Raw genomic sequence first — 18,190 nt, 5'->3', positions numbered from 1 at the left:
GTGGTGTTGTTGGTGGTACATCCCCTGTTTGCTGGGCGGCAGGTGCCAACGTTCCTCCAGAGATGGAGGAAGAGGCCGAGGCAGCAGCAGAAGAGGGAGCAGGAGGGGCCTGAGCCCTTTCTTGGTTTTGAAGATGCTTACTCCACTGCAGCCCGTGTCTCGCATGTAGATGCCTGGTCATTAAGGTTGTGCTAAGGTTCAGAACGTTAATGCCTCGCTTCAGGCTCCGATGGCACAGCGTGCAAACCACTCAGGTCTTGCCGTCAGCACATTGTGTGAAGAAGTGCCATGCCAGGGAACTCCTTGAAGCTGCCATTGGTGTGCTCGGTCCGCGGTGACGGTGGCCAGTAGCAGGTGAACTGTTTTGGCTGCTCTGCTTTTGCACCCTGCTCCTGCATTTGCTACTCTGTTGGCTCGGTCTCACCACTGCCTCTTCCTCTGAACTCTGAAAGTCAGTGGCACGACCTTTATTCCATGTGGGGTCTAGGACCTCATCGTCCCCTGCATCGTCTTCCTCCCAGTCTTCCTCCCTGAACTCCTTTTCAGTCTGCACACTGCAGAAAGACACAGCAGTTGGCACCTGTGTTTCATCATCATCAGAGACGTGCTGGGGTGGTATTCCCATGTCCTCATCAGGAAACATAAGTGGTTGTGCGTCAGTGCATTCTATGTCTTCCACCCCTGGGGAAGGGCTAGGTGGATGCCCTTGGGAAACCCTGCCAGCAGAGTCTTCAAACAGCATAAGACACTGCTGCATGACTCGAGGCTCAACAAGTTCCCTGATATGCACGGGGGTGATGTGACAGACTGTTGGGCATGGGTTTCAGGCGCCACCTGTGTGCTTTCCGCAGAAGACTGGGTGGGAGATAATGTGAACGTGCTGGATCCACTGTCGGCCACCCAATTGACTAGCGCCTGTACTTGCTCAGGCCTTACCATCCTTAGAACGGCATTAGGCCCGACCAAATATCGCTGTAGATTCTGGAGGCTACTGGGACCTGAGGTAGTAGGTTTAGAAGGATGTGTAGCTGTGGCAGAATGGCCACGTCCTCTCCCTGCACCAGAGGCTCCACCAACACCACGACCATGACCGCGTCCCTTATTAGATGTTTGCCTCATAGTTAGCGTTCACAAAGCAAAGTAAAAAGTGGTTAAGTTTGTTAGAAATAATTAACCGCCAATAAAAACCCTGATGTAGGGTATTGCACTCAATTATTTTTTTTAAACTCTATATGACAGCGGTATTTGTGGCTTAAATTTCACAGTAACTTATTCACGTCTAATTCCAGATGTGCAGTATATCAGAGGGTTTTTTCACCCCAGTAACCAAAAAGCCGTATTTCTGGCCTAAATGTGACAGTCACTTATGCACGTCTAATCCCAGATGTGCAGTATATATTAGAGGGTTTTTTCACCCCAGTAAGAAAAAAGATGTATTTCTGGACTTGCAAAAATCACTGAGTAAAAAAAGCAGTTCTTGATAAGATTTCTCCCTGATCTCTCCCTCACAGCAGCTGCAGCCTCTCCCTACACTAATCCAAGCAGAGTGACGGGCGGCGCTACGCGACTCCAGCTTAAATAGAGGCTGGGTCAAATGCTGCAGTTGGCTAATCACAGCCATGCCAATACTAGGCATGGCTGTGATGGCCTTTTTAGGCAAGTAGTATGACGCTTTTTGAAAGGCTGCACAGCAGCCAATTAACAAGCGCCAAGAAAGCGCCGAACACTGAACCCGAACCTGAACTTTTACGTAAATGTTCGGGTTCGGGTCCGGGTGCCGAAAAACCTACAGTTCGGGTTCGCTCAACTCTAGTCCTGGGATACACGCTTCACACTGTAAGAAGGTTCCAGCCCCACGCCCGGAGGCCTGCTGAGAATGATGTTCTTTCTGGCCTTCCTGTTGGGAGGGGGTGTGGGTCTTGTGGGAGCGTATACGGCCTAATGTTCATACTGGGCCTCAGATGCCTCGAGTGGCACATGGGTCTTCAGGGTGAATACCATAGAGCCAATACAGGTCTTTGAATTTGACTTCTGTGATGTTGCTGATTGCAGATGTCATGACAGTTCAATGTTTGATTTTGCTTCCCTGCAATACTATGTATGTGTCACCATCTACTCACTAATACAGGAGTCAGCTGGGGATACAAACCAGCTGAGGGGATGCAAAGAAAGGATAAAATGGGAAAACCTCTTATAACCAGAATGTATTTGAATACCAAGAATATGGGAAAAACTCAGCTCAGAACATGTCAAAAATATCCCACAGATCAAGGGGGGCCCCTGGGTTGTCATCCATTGATACTGACAATAGAATCCCACCAACCAACAGACTTGGGAATGTACGTTTTGAGGAAATATCCGTCTGATAAATATGGGCAATGGGGACAGTTCCACCTTAAGGACATCGCAGACAGGCCTGTCCCAAATCCCACCCCTAGTTCACTGCCAATACAAGAGCCCAACCCCTTGTTACCAGGGAAAGTAGATAGATCCCCATTTACTGTAGAGGAGACATTGGCAGTAGAAACAGGATTTTCTGACCATAATTATTGGTTGGAACGGATGAATTACAGGGCATCACAGGTAAACAGATCTGGGTGTATCACCTGTGCCACAGCCAGACCACACTTAGGAACTGTGCCCCTTCACCTAAGTCCCAGCCAATATTCATGTTTTACAAGCATGTATGTGAAGCAGACTGCTGACATGACTGAATGCAAGGTTTGGGAAGAGAAGTTCATATTCTTAAGAGAAACCCCTGAAACTGAGGGAGGGATAACCATATACATAGGGAATTACAACTGTTTTGAGATAAAGGGCAAAAAAGGGAAAAACATGGGCAGGTTTCTTGAAGGATATTGTGGAACTGTGGTGAATACCACCGGTGAACCCTATCAAAGTCATTTGATGAACCAGACTCAAGAATTAGGTGATGTGATCTGGTTGTGTGCAGATATGAATCGGAGGACAAAGTTGACAATTGTCTGGCATAGCAATGTGCCTTAACCCTAGTGTTGATGCCCTTTCATGCATTTAATCCCCTCGACTGGGAGAAAACGATTGAGAAAATAAGAAGCCCTGGGTTAGGATTTGGTTATGCCCAAGGAGAGACAATAGTGAGGAGAAGGCGGGATACCAGCCCAGGAGGCAGCCTAGATTCCCACGTGTATATAGATGCTATAGGAGTGCCCAGGGGGGTCCCAGATGAGTTCAAAGCCAGAAGTCAAGTGGCAGAAGGGTTTGAATCTTTAATCCCTATAGGTACTATAAACAAAAATGTGGATTGGATCAACTACATCTATTACAATCAGAAGAGATTTGTGAATTACACCAGAGATGCATTAAAGGGCACAGTGGAGCAGCTGGGGCCCACTAGTGTTATCGCATTCCAAAATAGAATGGCCCTGGACACGCTACCAGCAGAAAAAGGTGGTGTGTGCAAAATGATTGGTGAAACCTGCTGTACTGTAATTCCTGATAACTTAGGACCAAATGGTCAGGTCAGGAATGCCCTGAAGGGACTTTCTTCTCTCTCAGAAGAATTAAAGAGAAATTCTTGGGTGGATAGTTCATGGGAAAATTGGTTAGAAAAATGGATTAAGAATTGGAAACAGACCTTGTTACAAATTGGAACGGTTATAATCATGGTATTATTGATCCTTGCAGTAATTGTTTGTTGTGTCATCCCATGCATTAGGAGGCTTCTGCTCAAAGCCATAGCTGAGGTTGCCACAGAGATGATCATGAGAGAATTCCATGAGGATGGGAGACAAAGTCCACTCAGCTCTGTTGGTTCCCCCCCTGCTTATGACGCCACCTGGAGATCATCGACCATAGGGACTGACATCTGACTTTCCCATGCTAAGTCCAGTGTAATGGGAATCTATACACTAGGCTAGGTTGTCATGGAAGCTGGTGAAGAGGATTCGAAGCATGGGGACAGATGTGCTAGGCTTTCGTTAGGGAAAGAATGAGGTCCAAGGGGGGACTGATAGAGATGTGGACTACATTCTTTGATTCAGCTAAGAAAGCTCCCACATACTATAGCTCTCAGACAACACCTTATCTTCTCCAGAGCACATAGGTTCCATCCTACGCCTCCTTGCTACGTCATATATGCTTTCTCTGCTGTTAGAGAACTCCATTACAAGATGGCACCTATAGCTAGATATTTACATATTCACATACCACAGTTAGTAAAACAATGCACAATGGACAGATGCTAAGTGCTATCTCATTTCTTATTTTGTTACTTTTATTATATATGTGTTAGCCAATGTAACAATGTAACATGCCTCAGGGGGAATCTTATGACTTTATAAACTGCTGTACTTCCTGTAATAAATGAGAATTTGCCTTGACTCCAGTGTGTGTGTCATAGCTATTTTCTTACGTGCACGTAAAACCCTTGGATTACTACTAATTTGGAGCAGTAGAGCAAACGTGATCGGCCCTGATTAGGGGCATCTTTATCATGTGTATATATCATTACATTGTTTGTGCACTTGTTGCCCAGGGCTGTGAAGCTGGTAAGCCAAAGTTCTTTCAGTCTGTGGCTTGTTTACCTCCTAGGAATGGGCATAATCATCTGCTCTGCTGCAGCCAATGACTGGATTCAGGGGTAACACGTCCACAAGAAACACATCACCACTGAATTGGCTGCAGTAAAGCAGGTGACCATGCCTGTGCCGGCGAGGGAGCAAACAACATTTACTGGAAGATGGACACACAGGAGCTGGCACACATAACCAGAGCTGATAGTAGCAGGTACATATAACTCTTTCCATAGTAGAGGCTGCGGGCACATGTAAAAATTTACTTATTCCTGAACAAACCCTTTAATACTGTCTTCCTGTTCTATCTACTAGTTTTGGGATGACTGCAGGCATGAAGATACTGTACCTAGTATAAGGACAGGGGAGAACACAGGAGAGATGAGAACTGATTATCCATCACCACTAGAACACCCTGCTTATCACTGCTTATAGTATAAGGACAGGAGAGGTGAGAACCGATTATCACCACTAGAACACCCTGCTTATCACTGTTTATAGTATAAGGACAGGAGAGATCAGAACAGATTATGATTACATTATATGATTATTATTACTATTATTAGTACCTAACAAAAGCCACTGTACTTTTCTTTAACAAACGCTGCACGGCTAGATTTATCGCATGCATCATTCAGGGAGCATATGTTATTTCTCCCAAACACAAAGCAGCCACAATGTTCCTGCAGTTGTCTCTGACCACCTTGCCCAGTTGGAGTTAGGTGAGGAGACAGCCAGCGCGGTTGTTTGCTGCTTGATGCACTTTAGAAAGTATTTGTCTATGTGGCTACTATCACCCAGGAAGATCAGCTCTATAACGGCATGGCACCGCTTCACATGATAGGAAGAAGGAGGAGTGAGAGCGATGTTCTGCCCTGCTTCTGTTTGGGACAGGAGGATATCCATGGAGGAGGCCGATAAGTGCCTGGTATCGGAACAAACGTGGAGGTGTCAATAGGACCTGGCCTTCTTGCTACAGTACTGCCTCGCTGCAAAAAACATTGATCTAATGGGCTGTGAAAGACATGAACTGTTCCAGTCCATAACCGTTGCTCCAGGTGTCCATTGTGTGCACCTTGCTGCACAGCTAAAATTGCAAGGAGTGGCCTACATTCACACTTTTTATGAAAAAATGCCAGCTAGATAACTTCCAGTGAGGCTGAGCACATGCCATTAGCCCCCTAAAGGCAACAGAATCCACAAAGTGGTACCACGGAAACTGCACCACCAGCAACTTGTGCAAGCAGAGTTGTTTCTTGGCCACACATTCCATTATCGATGGCTGATGGTGGGACAGAATAGGAGGAGGCATAGTCTGAGCAGGAGAAGCAGTAACTGATGATGACTTGGACACAGTACTGCATGTGGATGCCGCCTGGCTGCCACAAAGGAGACCGGGAGAAGGAGGAATCTCTTGTTGTGGTAGCTGGCAGACACCTCTGTCACTCCCATGGCTTATTTTAATCTGACAGATCTTGCACAGGGCATTGCTTTTGTCTTCCAGCACCGTAGAGAAAAACTGCCAGACAGGAGATACTTGCACACTCCACACAGAGCTAGCTGCAGCCGAGCTTGTTTTAGGTTTGGCACATTTTCAGCCTGCGACCACAGTCAATCAGAATCACCAATTCCCAAGTTGACAATACTAGAAGCAGATCTAGCCCTGGCAGGTTTTGGGAGGTTCTAACTGTATGTTGCCTTCACTCTGTATTGATGCCACTGCCACCATCCTCTTCCTCTGATGTTACCTTCTTCTCAGCTCCCTGATCTAGCTCCTAGATCCTGTCCAACACATAATCATTGTAATAGTCCTCAACCTCCCCGCCATGAAAACTGTGATATGTCATCATGGGCTTCCTAGCCCCCTCCAGATTACCTGCTTTATACTTGCCTTGACTTCCACTGCTGCTACCACATCCCTTATCACCAACAGTGCAGCTACTGGTGCCACTACTCCTACTACTACAAAAACAGCTATGCATGGGGTGCCCCTCCTCGCCCGAATCTCCTCCTCATGGTAGTCTAAACACTGAGCCATCCAGTCCACAATTCCATCCTCTGTGTCCTCAATAATATTAGGATCCAGAAGGAACTGTGGCCAACTACTACTACTACTCCTGGCAGGTACTGATACTGCTGGTACTACATACATTCTGACTCTGGGGAGGACGAGGCATGGGTCTTTCGTTTTGCACTCTTCCATTTCTCAGACAGAAACGTCAGGGGTTTGGTACAGACAGATTATTTAACAGTACAAGCAAAATGGCAAGTGTGTTTTTTGCAATTTAAAGACAGTGGCACAATTAAATGTATCTCCGCTTTTTCAAACACACTTCACACTGGTATTGACAATTTACTTTGGGAAGAATGCAGTGAAATGTCTTAGAACTATGCGTTTAATATCAGTGGTAAAACAATGAAAACTGTGCACTAAAGGTCTTTGAAACACACAGCCTGATGTACTAATATATCCACTAACACAATCTAACAATGCAGTGTTTGTTGTAAAATGTCTTTGGTAAAATTGGTGTTGTTGCTGTAACACATTTCATGTGGCCCCTGGCCCCCTGCCAAAACATATTGTGAAAATGCTAATGCCCACTTCCATTATGGAAGTGGTCATTAGCATGTGGAAGGCACAGGAAGGTGAGAACAGCGCATTGCTAGCTGTACTGACCTACCCTGGTCTTCTTCCAGGCCCCGTGCTGTGTCCTGACACGTACAGTGTCAGGACGTAGTGCATGTAGATGCGCACAATGACCTGATGCTGTGCGCTGTCAGGTCACAGTACAGCGTGGCATGAAGAAGACCAGGGAGGTTAAGTGAATCTGCCAAGTGGCTGCGTCGTCTGGAGCTGGAGAGGCAAGTAAATTTTTTTAATTTATTTTTAAATGTCTGATCTAAGGTCTGATTGGGGTTTGATCTGAGGCTGGTGGTCTGACGGGTCTGATCTGAGGCTGGGGGGGGGGTCTGATCTGAGGCTAGGGGGGGGTCTGATCTGAGGCTAGGGAGGGTCTGATCTAAGGCTGGGGAGGGTCAGAGGAGGGTCTGATGTGAGGCTGATGTAGACTGGGGGGTCTGATAAGAGGGTGATTTGAGGCTGTTGGAGGTGAGGGGCAGATCTGAGGCTGAGAAAGGGACAAAGGCAGGGACATTTGCGAAGAAAGAGGCAGGGACAGTGGCAGGGAGAGCGAAAGCTGGGTTTAGCTTGGTTGCCATTAATGCCAAATAAAGAACAAAATTAGACTGCTATACGTGGTCAAAAATGGCACCTGTAGTATTTGTAATATATAGCGTAGCACCATTTAGTGCTGCAAAAATATAGTGCTCTAGATTTTTTTAATTTAAGCTAAATTTCTGTAACTTATCCCGAAGTCAGTTATATGTTAGTGAAATTTTCAAGTTGAGACTTTTGTATGGCCCCCGAACGATGTTACAAATATCCATATGGCTCTCTGCAGCAAAAAGGTTCCCCAACTCTGCTGTAAGGGTCACAGTCGCAACTGGGCCTAGGAGCCTGAGGGGGCCCAAAGACCCTTGCGCGACATAAGAAGATAACGGTACTATACAAAGTTCATGCAGGTCAAGTAACATCTCTTGATGGAGGGAAGGGGTAAGGTCAAGAATTTGGCATGGGGCAGGGGATGCAATTAAAATTTTTGCCTCAGGCAGCACGAAGGCTATGCGCTTCCATGCCCCTGGCCAGAAAGCACTGAGGGAAGGGGGACCAAGCTGAACTCTTGCACCAGGGCACATGAGCCTTTAGCTATGCCCCTGATTATATTATACTATATGCAAGTGAGAAGGATGACTTCCATCTACATGTGCTAGAATAGAATCCATGGTATGATCTTGGTACTGCCATTCTGACAGTAAGGAGACACCAGGAGACTGCACCCTAGACTACAAAACCTTTGAAGATAATGATGCATTTATCTCCTGATGTTCATGTTCAAGCTGATAATCCAAGCACAACTTTGGTTGAACATTTATATTATTGCATGGTCCCGGCCTAAGACCTCTCATAAAAGATCTGCAGCAGTTGACAGAGAAGGCGATCTTAAGGCAGAAAATAGTGAGAAGATCCAGACAACATGTAACGTCTATGGTCAGCTGTAATCTTGCCATCTCCACCTTACTCATTATACAAGAATAAAACATATAATACTGGTGGATAAAACAAGACTGAAGACAAGATCTTCACAGTCTTCTACAGATCATAGGGGACATTTCATGAGGCCTTTTCTCTATCTACCTGATCATCCTGTGGGACATTGTGATGTTCTTCTGACACATTCTGTAGAACAAGAGGACTGGGACATCTCTCCGGTGTTGTTATCTCTTCTTTAACTGTAGGAAACACATCCAGTGACTGAATTTATTCCTTACATACAGATAATGAGAGGACATGTGTATTTAGTCATGTCTACTACCTGGTGATGTAAGGGGCTGGTGATCCTCCATCATGATGCCCTTATATCCATCTACCTGTGGGACATAGTGATGTTCTTCTGAATTATCCTGTGGAAGAAGAGGACTGGGACATCTCTTGGGTGTGGTTCTCTCTTCCTTAACTGTAGGTGTTGCAGAATCAGGATTAGATCGGATGGTCAGCCATGTTGTTTTAGGCATACATCTTGGGGCACATTTATTAAGGTGCAGGTCTTAATAAAGCCCTAAGCTGGTGATGGTTCCGCCGAAGTTATGAAGAGGCGCAGGCCTCTCGATAACTTCAGGGCTTCCAGCACCAGTTCTAAATGTACGACAGCTTCCAAGCGGTCTTATATTTAGACCCTTTTCTACACCTGAAGCAGTTCCGTTCTTTTCCCTGTCCACTCCACGCCGACAATTGTACACCTGCCCCCCTCCCCCCTCCCAGCATGGCACCAACATCTGTGCCTAAAATACAACTGATTTAGGCTTATTTTTAATCGATTAAAAATGTTATGATGGAATGGTGATCTTTAGAAAGTAGATAATATTTGCACTAGAGGAGGAAGCCTTGGCCAAGATAAATGTATTTGTCTAATAAAACTAACAATTTGCATGTTTATGATCAGGATTGATCCTTGGTGTTGGACCGGTGATAAATGAATGAGCCGATCTTGGCGTTATGGACCATGGGGTTCTTTGGAAAGAAAAATGGAGATTGATACTTGAATTGGAGAGGACTAATGGAAGTCCCCAGGAGAAAATTGTTTATGCAAGAAGAGATCGTAATGAGGAAATTTTATCCGATTAGAAGTTGTTGTCGGTGTAACTTGTGTAGATCTATGGTTACGTAGGATAATGATGGAATCTGTGTGTAAAACACTGAAATTTACGTACAGCGACGCACTGCGGAAAACTGGAATTAAAACATTCATTATTCCTTTGTTCTCTGAGGTATAAAGGACGGTGTCCAGGACTTATAACAGAGCGCTGCCTTTTACCATGGCTGTAATTCACTTCCATTTACCTCTTATGCCATAATCTGCCTACGTTTTACATTGATTTCAATGATGTCTTGCTGCTCTTCAGATTTCTATCAGAGATTTTTAGCCGAAACCAGGCGAGACTCTAAACACAGAACAGGTACAGATTTTCCCCTATACCTTATGTCTGTGGAGGCTCAAATCCTGGTTTTGGCTCACAATTACTGATGGAAATCACTGACAAAACACTGATGTGTGAATGAGGCTTAAACAAAAGAATCTTCTGAAGAAGAAGTTGCTTTAAGAAGTTTTGTGTTGTTGTGGCCAATTTCCAACAGTAGGAAACACATCCAGTGACTGAATTCATCCCTTACATACAGATAATGAGAGGATGTGTGTATTTAGTCATTTCTATTACCTGGTGATGTGAGGGGCCGGTGATCCTCCATAATGACGTCCTTGTACAGATCTTTGTGTCCTTCTAAATACTCCCACTCCTCCATGGAGAAATAGATGGTGACATCCTGACACCTTATAGGAACCTGACAACACAATGATACAGTCATCACCCAGATCCCTTCATAGCGTTCCTGTATAATGTCCCAGCATTCCCAGCAGTGTCACCTCTCCAGTCAGCAGCTCAATCATCTTGTTGGTGAGTTCTAGAATCTTCTCTCTATTGATTTCCTCATGTATCAGGGGGTGAGGTGGAGGCTCTATGATTGGGCTCAGGGTTCTTCCCCATCCTTCAGACACAGGGTCCTGACAGCGCTCACTAGAGGTCTTCTTCACTACTGTGTAGTCCTGGTTATGGAGAGACACAGTAATAACTATCAGTCCATACATCTCCAGAGTCCCTCACCTCACCTCTCCAGTCATGTCCATCTGTTAGTAACATAGATAAGATGATGTAATGTGACATCATCAGAATCTCTCACCTCTCCAGTAAGCCAGAAGAGGATCTCTAGGGTGAGATTTATTATACTCTCCGCCATCTTGCCCCTGTCTATTCTTGTCGGGTCAATCAGGAGAAGGATCTTATATAGAAGATATCCACTGAGCGGATCCTATATTGTAGGAACCTGAATGGAAATAAAATGAGACGATGGAAAATCCTACAAAATCTCATGTACAATACAATAACTGGAGATAAGAGGAGACATCGGAAGAGATAATAAAGTGTAGATGTTGTGTTCTCTCTTTTTATATGGATCGAAACATGTGCGAGGTCAAGGCAGTTTCATGATATGTCATAAAATCCAATATATATAAAATACAAAACATAAGTTGATCAACAATTCATAAAACTGGGAATAAAATTTTTTTTTTTAATAAAATGAAGACAGACCTGCAGAGCGAACTAACACCCCGGAATGAAGACCACATTAGCCTTTTTACACTACATGTGTCCATTTTATTCTATTTTTATTTATTTTTTATTCCCAGTTTTATGACTTGTTGATCAACTTGGATGTTTTGTATTTTCTATATATTGGATTTTATAATCTAGATCATTTGCAGATTTAATTTGTTGGTATATAGAACTGAAAAAAACGCAGGGTGTGCTTTGTGAATGACTAGAATACTACAAAAACAGCCTGACGCGGTCCGGCCCAGGTTTTGGTATCAGCACAGCTCCGGATAAGGAGCGATTGGTCCCTCATTTTTATACTATTGCAACCACTGAGGAAGAAAACGTACAGTTTCTAAATACATCTGGTGTAACTGCGGTATTAATCCATCGAGTGTAATTGCGACACCAACCTATTGAGAGGAATAAACGTATCCTTCATACCATTCCGGACATTGAAACAGCAGAAGTCGGCGTTCCCGTATCCCTACTACACAAACGCAAGTAAGTGTGCCGGCACACGAGAGAACTATAGGATCCAGCAGCGCATCGAGATCATAGGTGAGCGGAGGTCATCAATATCAGATCGTGGGGGTCAGACATCCGGCACCCCCAGTTGATCAGCTGTATGAAGAGAAGGCACATGCTGTGAGCGCCTGCCGTCTCCAGTCTCTTCCTGTGGCAGGCGCAGCACTATGAAGTGCCTTTTGCGCTGTGGCATTAGAAGAATTTTGATATCTCTGAGTTTTTAGTCTAACCAGACTATTAATCTGCAATTCCTCTAGCACCGTTCTATGGAAACAGCAGGCTTAAAGAGCACACCAAATGCTTGAAATAACTTCTTTATTAACTTCAGCTTCATATATAACACTGCCGCCTCCGCAGCAGATAGTCCATGTACACATGTTGAAAAGATATCACAAAATGGCGGTATGCATAAGATGGTGTCTCAACTGTTCAATCTTGTCATTCAACATAAAATGGCGGATATATTTCTCTCTTCAGGATCTGTACTCTCACTGTAAGTTATTTAAGCACTTTAGGATCTCTCTGAGAGGTATATGTGAGGTCTAACTAATAGTTCACTTGCAGTATGCAGTTAGCAGTGACTATTTGCAGATTGACTGAGTATGATCTGGTATGGTTGTATGCAATTTGGATTGCAATATGTTTGTATGATATTTGTAGTAGTTCACAGTTTGCAACTGTATCTTGCAATTTGTATTTGTAGTTTGCAATTGGTGGAACTGTAAGCAAACACATATATATCTAGTTCAGTATACAGTTCTAAACACAACATTAACAATATGAAAATTATATAACTTGTTTTAAATACCTATATTGGCCTCTTGTTCCCATAAAACTCAGCTCTTAGTGGAGTGAATGTCTCTTCAGCTCCTGTCTCTGGTGAATAATGATTCTAGCAGCAGGAGTCGGGGGAATTCCCAGACAGGCTGTCTGTGAGGCTGGCTGTGATTGGTGAAAACTCTTGCTGTCTGTGATTGGTCTAAACTTCTGCCCAGCAACAACAGATTAACACTATACTTGCTGTTGTTTTTGCTGTGTTACTAAGTTTATTTTACACTACAAAATGAATCTTAAAGGCATATTATCTTTTTCTGCTTCTATGAACACAAAACTCAACAGTAATATGACATCCAAAACATGATGTCACAGTAAAATAACTCTGCTTTTGTCTTTAAAGAGGACCTTTCACCAGAATAAAACTTCTAAACTAACTATACAGGCATGTAGAGCGGCGCCCAGGGACCCCCCTGCACTTACTGTTATACCTGGGCGCCGCTCCGTTCTCCCGTTATTGCCTCCGGTATCTTCCTAGTTAGGCTCCACCCAGGGGAACCTGCCGGCGCCTCCTTCTCCCATGCTGTAGCGCTGGCCAATCACAGCGCTCAGCTCATAGCCTGAGAGGCTTTTTTCTCTCTCAGGCTATGAGCTGAGCGCTGCGATTGGCCAGCGCTACAGCATGGGAGAATGAGCCGACGGCAGGTTCCCCTGGGTGGAGCCTAACTATGAAGATACCTGAGGCAATAACGGGAGAACGGAGCGGCGCCCAGGTATAACAGTAAGTGCAGGGGGGTCCCTGGGCGCCGCTCTCCATAACTGTATAGTGACTGAACTGAAGACATCCTGATGCAAACTGAACGGATTACTCTCCATTCAGAATGCATGGGGATAAAACTGATCAGTTCTTTTCCGGCACTGAGCCCTTTTGACGGAACTCAGTGCCGGAAAAGAAAAACGCTAGTGTGAAAGCACAATAACATGGATTGTTTGAGGATTTGCATCATTTAATTTAAATAACATGCCGACTTTGTAGAGCCACTTGCGGCAATCACAGCTCCAAGTCGCTTTGGATAAGTCTCTATGAGCTTGCGACATCTTACCGCTGGGATTTTTGCCCGTTCCTCCTTGCAAAACTTCTCCATCTCCTTCACGTTGGATGTTTGCGCTTGTGAACAGCAATCTTTAAGTCTGACCACAGATTTCCTATTGGATTGAGATCTGGGCTGTGACTCGGCCATTCCAACACATTTACATGTTTCACCTTAAACCACTCAGTGTTGCTTTAGCCGTGTGTTTGGGGTCATTGTCCTGCTGGAAGGTGAACCTCCGTCCTAGCCTCAGATCACGCACAGAGTGGAACAGGTTCTGCTCAAGAATATCCCTGTATTTAGCACCATCCATCTTTCCCTCCACTCTGACCAGTTTCCCAGTCCCCCCAGCATGATGCTGCCACCACCAGGTCTCACTGTGGGGATGGTGTTCTTTGGGTGATGTGATGTGTTGGGTTTGCACCAGACATAGCGTTTTCTTTGATGTCTCATCAGACCAGAGCACCTTTTTCCATTCAATTTTGGAGTCTCCCACACGCCTTTTTCGCAAACTGACAACGTGCCTTTCTGTTTTTAGCTGAAAGTAATGTCTTTCTTCTGGCCACTCTGCCATAAAGCCCGACTCCATGGAGCATACGGCTTATTGTCGTCCTATGTACAGATACTCCAGTCTCTGCTGTGGAACTCTGCAGCTCCTCCAGGGTTACCTTAGGTCTCTGGGCTGCCTCTCTGATTAATGCCCTCCTTGCCCGGTCCGTGAGTTTTGGTGGGCGGCCGTCTCTTGGCAGGTTTGCTGTTGTGCCATGTTCTTTCCATTCGGTTATGATAGATTTGATGGTGCTCCTGGGGATCATCAAAGATTTGGATATCTTTTTTATAACCTAACCCTGAGTTGTACTTCTCAACAACATTGTCCCTTACTTGTTTGGAGAGTTCATTACTATTGTTTATTTCGATCACTTTACTTGTGAATTTCCTTTCGCCGTTCTATGATTTCTGTCTGGTCAGCGCCTCACACTGGAGACCTGCGCACTTCTTCTCCATTATCGTTAATTATCTATTTATTCATATATTTTTTATATCTCTGAGATCTCCTGGATAGGTCTTCCATATAACGCCCCCTGCTCCAGTCCACGTCTCTGAGATCTCCTGGATATGTCTTCTATATAACACCCCCTGCTCCAGTCCACGTCTCTGAGATCTCCTGGATATGTCTTCTATATAACGCCCCCTCCTCCAGTCCATGTCTCTGAGATCTCCTGGATATGTCTTCTATATAACGCCCCCTGCTCCAGTCCATGTCTCTGAGATCTCCTGGATATGTCTTCTATATAACGCCCCCTGCTCCAGTCCACGTCTCTGAGATCTCCTGGATATGTCTTCTATATAACGCCCCCTGTTCCTGGCTTTTGTTGTACCTGAGGAAGGCCGCCCTTGAAATGCATTATATACTAGAACCAACCTCTTGTGATTTCTATTTTATTATCTTTAGGCTGGTGTCCTGCCCCAGAAGCTGCGTCTTTACTTCCTGCTTCATGTTCTCTGGAGTTTGTAGATTAGGCTGAGTTCACACTTCAGTTATTTGATCAGTTATTTCCATCAGTTATTGTGAGCCAAAACCTGGTGCGGGTGAAAAACACAGAACAAGTGCAGATCTTCCCATTACACCTGATCTCTGAGTCGCTTCACTGCTGGTTTGGGCTCAATAACCGAAGGAAATAACTGCAGTGTGAACTTGGCCTTAAGGGCGGATGGAGCTGTGTATCTCTGTGGCTGTGGAGCCTTATATGTGTGAATGTGATGAGTGCTCCACTTACCTGGGGGCAGGCGTGTCCTCCTCTGACAACCCTTCACTATGGAGCCTCCTGGGCTGTGATTTCTACCACCATGTACAGGAGTCGGGCTCCAGGCTGTGCTACAGGAGAAGGTACAGGACCTGTGATGATGTCATGACCATGTGATCAGGTGTGGGAGGAGTCAGGTTATGCTGCAGGAGAAGGTACAGGACCTGTGATGATGTCATGACCATGTGATCAGGTGTGGGAGGAGTCATGGAGATCACATGACCAGGTTTATCTGCTTGTGTGTGACTCTGCTGTGCTGTGTGGAATCCCAGTCTGTATGTAGCAGAGCTGTAAGCCTGTAATGTCTGTATAGATGAGCTGTATCCGTGTAATGTGTGTGTAGTTGATCTGTATGTGCATACAACCAAGCTGTTTATCTGTAATATGCCTCTAAAGACTTCTATCAGTGTGTGCAGCAGAGCTGTGTATGTGTAATGTTCAGTTACTACAGCGGAGTCTTTGTCATGTCCATGTAGCAGAGCTGTGTATGTGTAATGTTCAGTTACTACAGCGGAGTCTTTGTCATGTCCATGTAGCAGAGCTGTGTATGTGTAATGTTCAGTTACTACAGCTGAGTCTCTGTCATGTCCATGTAGCAGAGCTGTGTATGTGTAATGTTCAGTTACTACAGCGGAGTCTCTGTCATGTCCATGTAGCAGAGCTGTGTATGTGTAATGTTCAGTTACTACAGCGGAGTCTCTGTCATGTCCATGTAGCAGAGCTGTGTATGTGTGATGTTCAGTTACTACAGCTGAGTCTTTGTCATGTCCATGTAGCAGAGCTGTGTATGTGTAATGTTCAGTTACTACAGCAGAGTCTTTGTCATGTCCATGTAGCAGAGCTGTGTATGTGTAATGTTCAGTTACTACAGCTGAGTCTCTGTCATGTCCATGTAGCAGAGCTGTGTATGTGTGATGTTCAGTTACTACAGCTGAGTCTCTGTCATGTCCATGTAGCAGAGCTGTGTATGTGTAATGTTCAGTTACTACAGCGGAGTCTCTGTCATGTCCATGTAGCAGAGCTGTGTATGTGTAATGTTCAGTTACTACAGCGGAGTCTCTGTCATGTCCATGTAGCAGAGCTGTGTATGTGTGATGTTCAGTTACTACAGCTGAGTCTCTGTCATGTCCATGTAGCAGAGCTGTGTATGTGTAATGTTCAGTTACTACAGCGGAGTCTCTGTCATGTCCATGTAGCAGAGCTGTGTATGTGTAATGTTCAGTTACCACAGCTGAGTCTTTGTCATGTCCATGTAGCAGAGCTGTGTATGTGTGATGTTCAGTTACTACAGCGGAGTCTCTGTCATGTCCATGTAGCAGAGCTGTGTATGTGTAATGTTCAGTTACTACAGCAGAGTCTCTGTCATGTCCATGTAGCAGAGCTGTGTATGTGTAATGTTCAGTTACTACAGCAGAGTCTTTGTCATGTCCATGTAGCAGAGCTGTGTATGTGTAATGTTCAGTTACTACAGCTGAGTCTTTGTCATGTCCATGTAGCAGAGCTGTGTATGTGTAATGTTCAGTTACTATAGTTGAGTCTCTGTCATGTCCATGTAGCAGAGCTGTGTATGTGTGATGTTCAGTTACTACAGCTGAGTCTCTGTCATGTCCATGTAGCAGAGCTGTATGTGTGTGATGTTCAGTTACTACAGCGGAGTCTCTGTCATGTCCATGTAGCAGAGCTGTATGTGTGTGATGTTCAGTTACTACAGCGGAGTCTTTGTCATGTCCATGTAGCAGAGCTGTGTATGTGTAATGTTCAGTTACTACAGCAGAGTCTCTGTCATGTCCATGTAGCAGAGCTGTGTATGTGTAATGTTCAGTTACTACAGCGGAGTCTTTGTCATGTCCATGTAGCAGAGCTGTGTATGTGTAATGTTCAGTTACTACAGCAGAGTCTTTGTCATGTCCATGTAGCAGAGCTGTGTATGTGTGATGTTCAGTTACTACAGCGGAGTCTCTGTCATGTCCATGTAGCAGAGCTGTGTATGTGTAATGTTCAGTTACTACAGCAGAGTCTCTGTCATGTCCATGTAGCAGAGCTGTGTATGTGTAATGTTCAGTTACTACAGCAGAGTCTTTGTCATGTCCATGTAGCAGAGCTGTGTATGTGTAATGTTCAGTTACTACAGCGGAGTCTCTGTCATGTCCATGTAGCAGAGCCGTGTATGTGTAATGTTCAGTTACTACAGCTGAGTCTCTGTCATGTCCATGTAGCAGAGCTGTGTATGTGTAATGTTCAGTTACTACAGTTGAGCCTTTGTCATGTCCATGTAGCAGAGCTGTGTATGTGTAATGTTCAGTTACTACAGTGGAGTCTCTGTCATGTCCATGTAGCAGAGCCGGCGATGTAATCTGCTGGTATCGGGCTCTGTGTGCGCTCAGGAGAGGTTTAGGGGTAACTCTGTCCCTTTTCTCCATATCAGTTATTAGAAATGATGTCAGCGATACCTTATGTCGGGGCAGATGTAGGATTTCCGCTGTGGGGGAAAAGGAGGAATAACCTTCTCTTCTGTTGTTCCTAGTGTTAGCACATAAATGGCCGCGCTGTGTCTTATCGCTGGGGATCTGAGCTTGTCTGCTGCTTCATACCAATCTGGGAACATGGGCCCCGTTCTCCTGACTGGCAGGGTGTGAGGGCTATTACCTCTGCGTCTATGATTATAGGTTCCGAA

The 18,190-nt window shown here is 45.0% G+C and overlaps 1 long non-coding RNA gene and 1 pseudogene across 1 annotated transcript; both read right to left on the bottom strand.

Moving 5' to 3' along the window:
- LOC122940392 overlaps nt 1-18,190 on the bottom strand; it is a 718,635-nt pseudogene that overhangs the window by 661,629 nt on the left and 38,816 nt on the right.
- On the bottom strand, nt 8,844-10,441 carry LOC122940535. The gene is made up of 3 exons (XR_006390360.1): nt 10,386-10,441; nt 8,987-9,127; nt 8,844-8,903 (listed from the first exon to the last, which is right to left on the bottom strand). It is a non-coding gene; the product is annotated as an uncharacterized LOC122940535 (long non-coding RNA).

This window comes from Bufo gargarizans, chromosome 6 (genome assembly GCF_014858855.1).
Source record: "Bufo gargarizans isolate SCDJY-AF-19 chromosome 6, ASM1485885v1, whole genome shotgun sequence".
NCBI lineage: Eukaryota > Metazoa > Chordata > Amphibia > Anura > Bufonidae > Bufo > Bufo gargarizans.
Note: the sequence above shows the minus strand (reverse complement) of the source record. Positions and strands in the feature narration are given on the sequence as shown.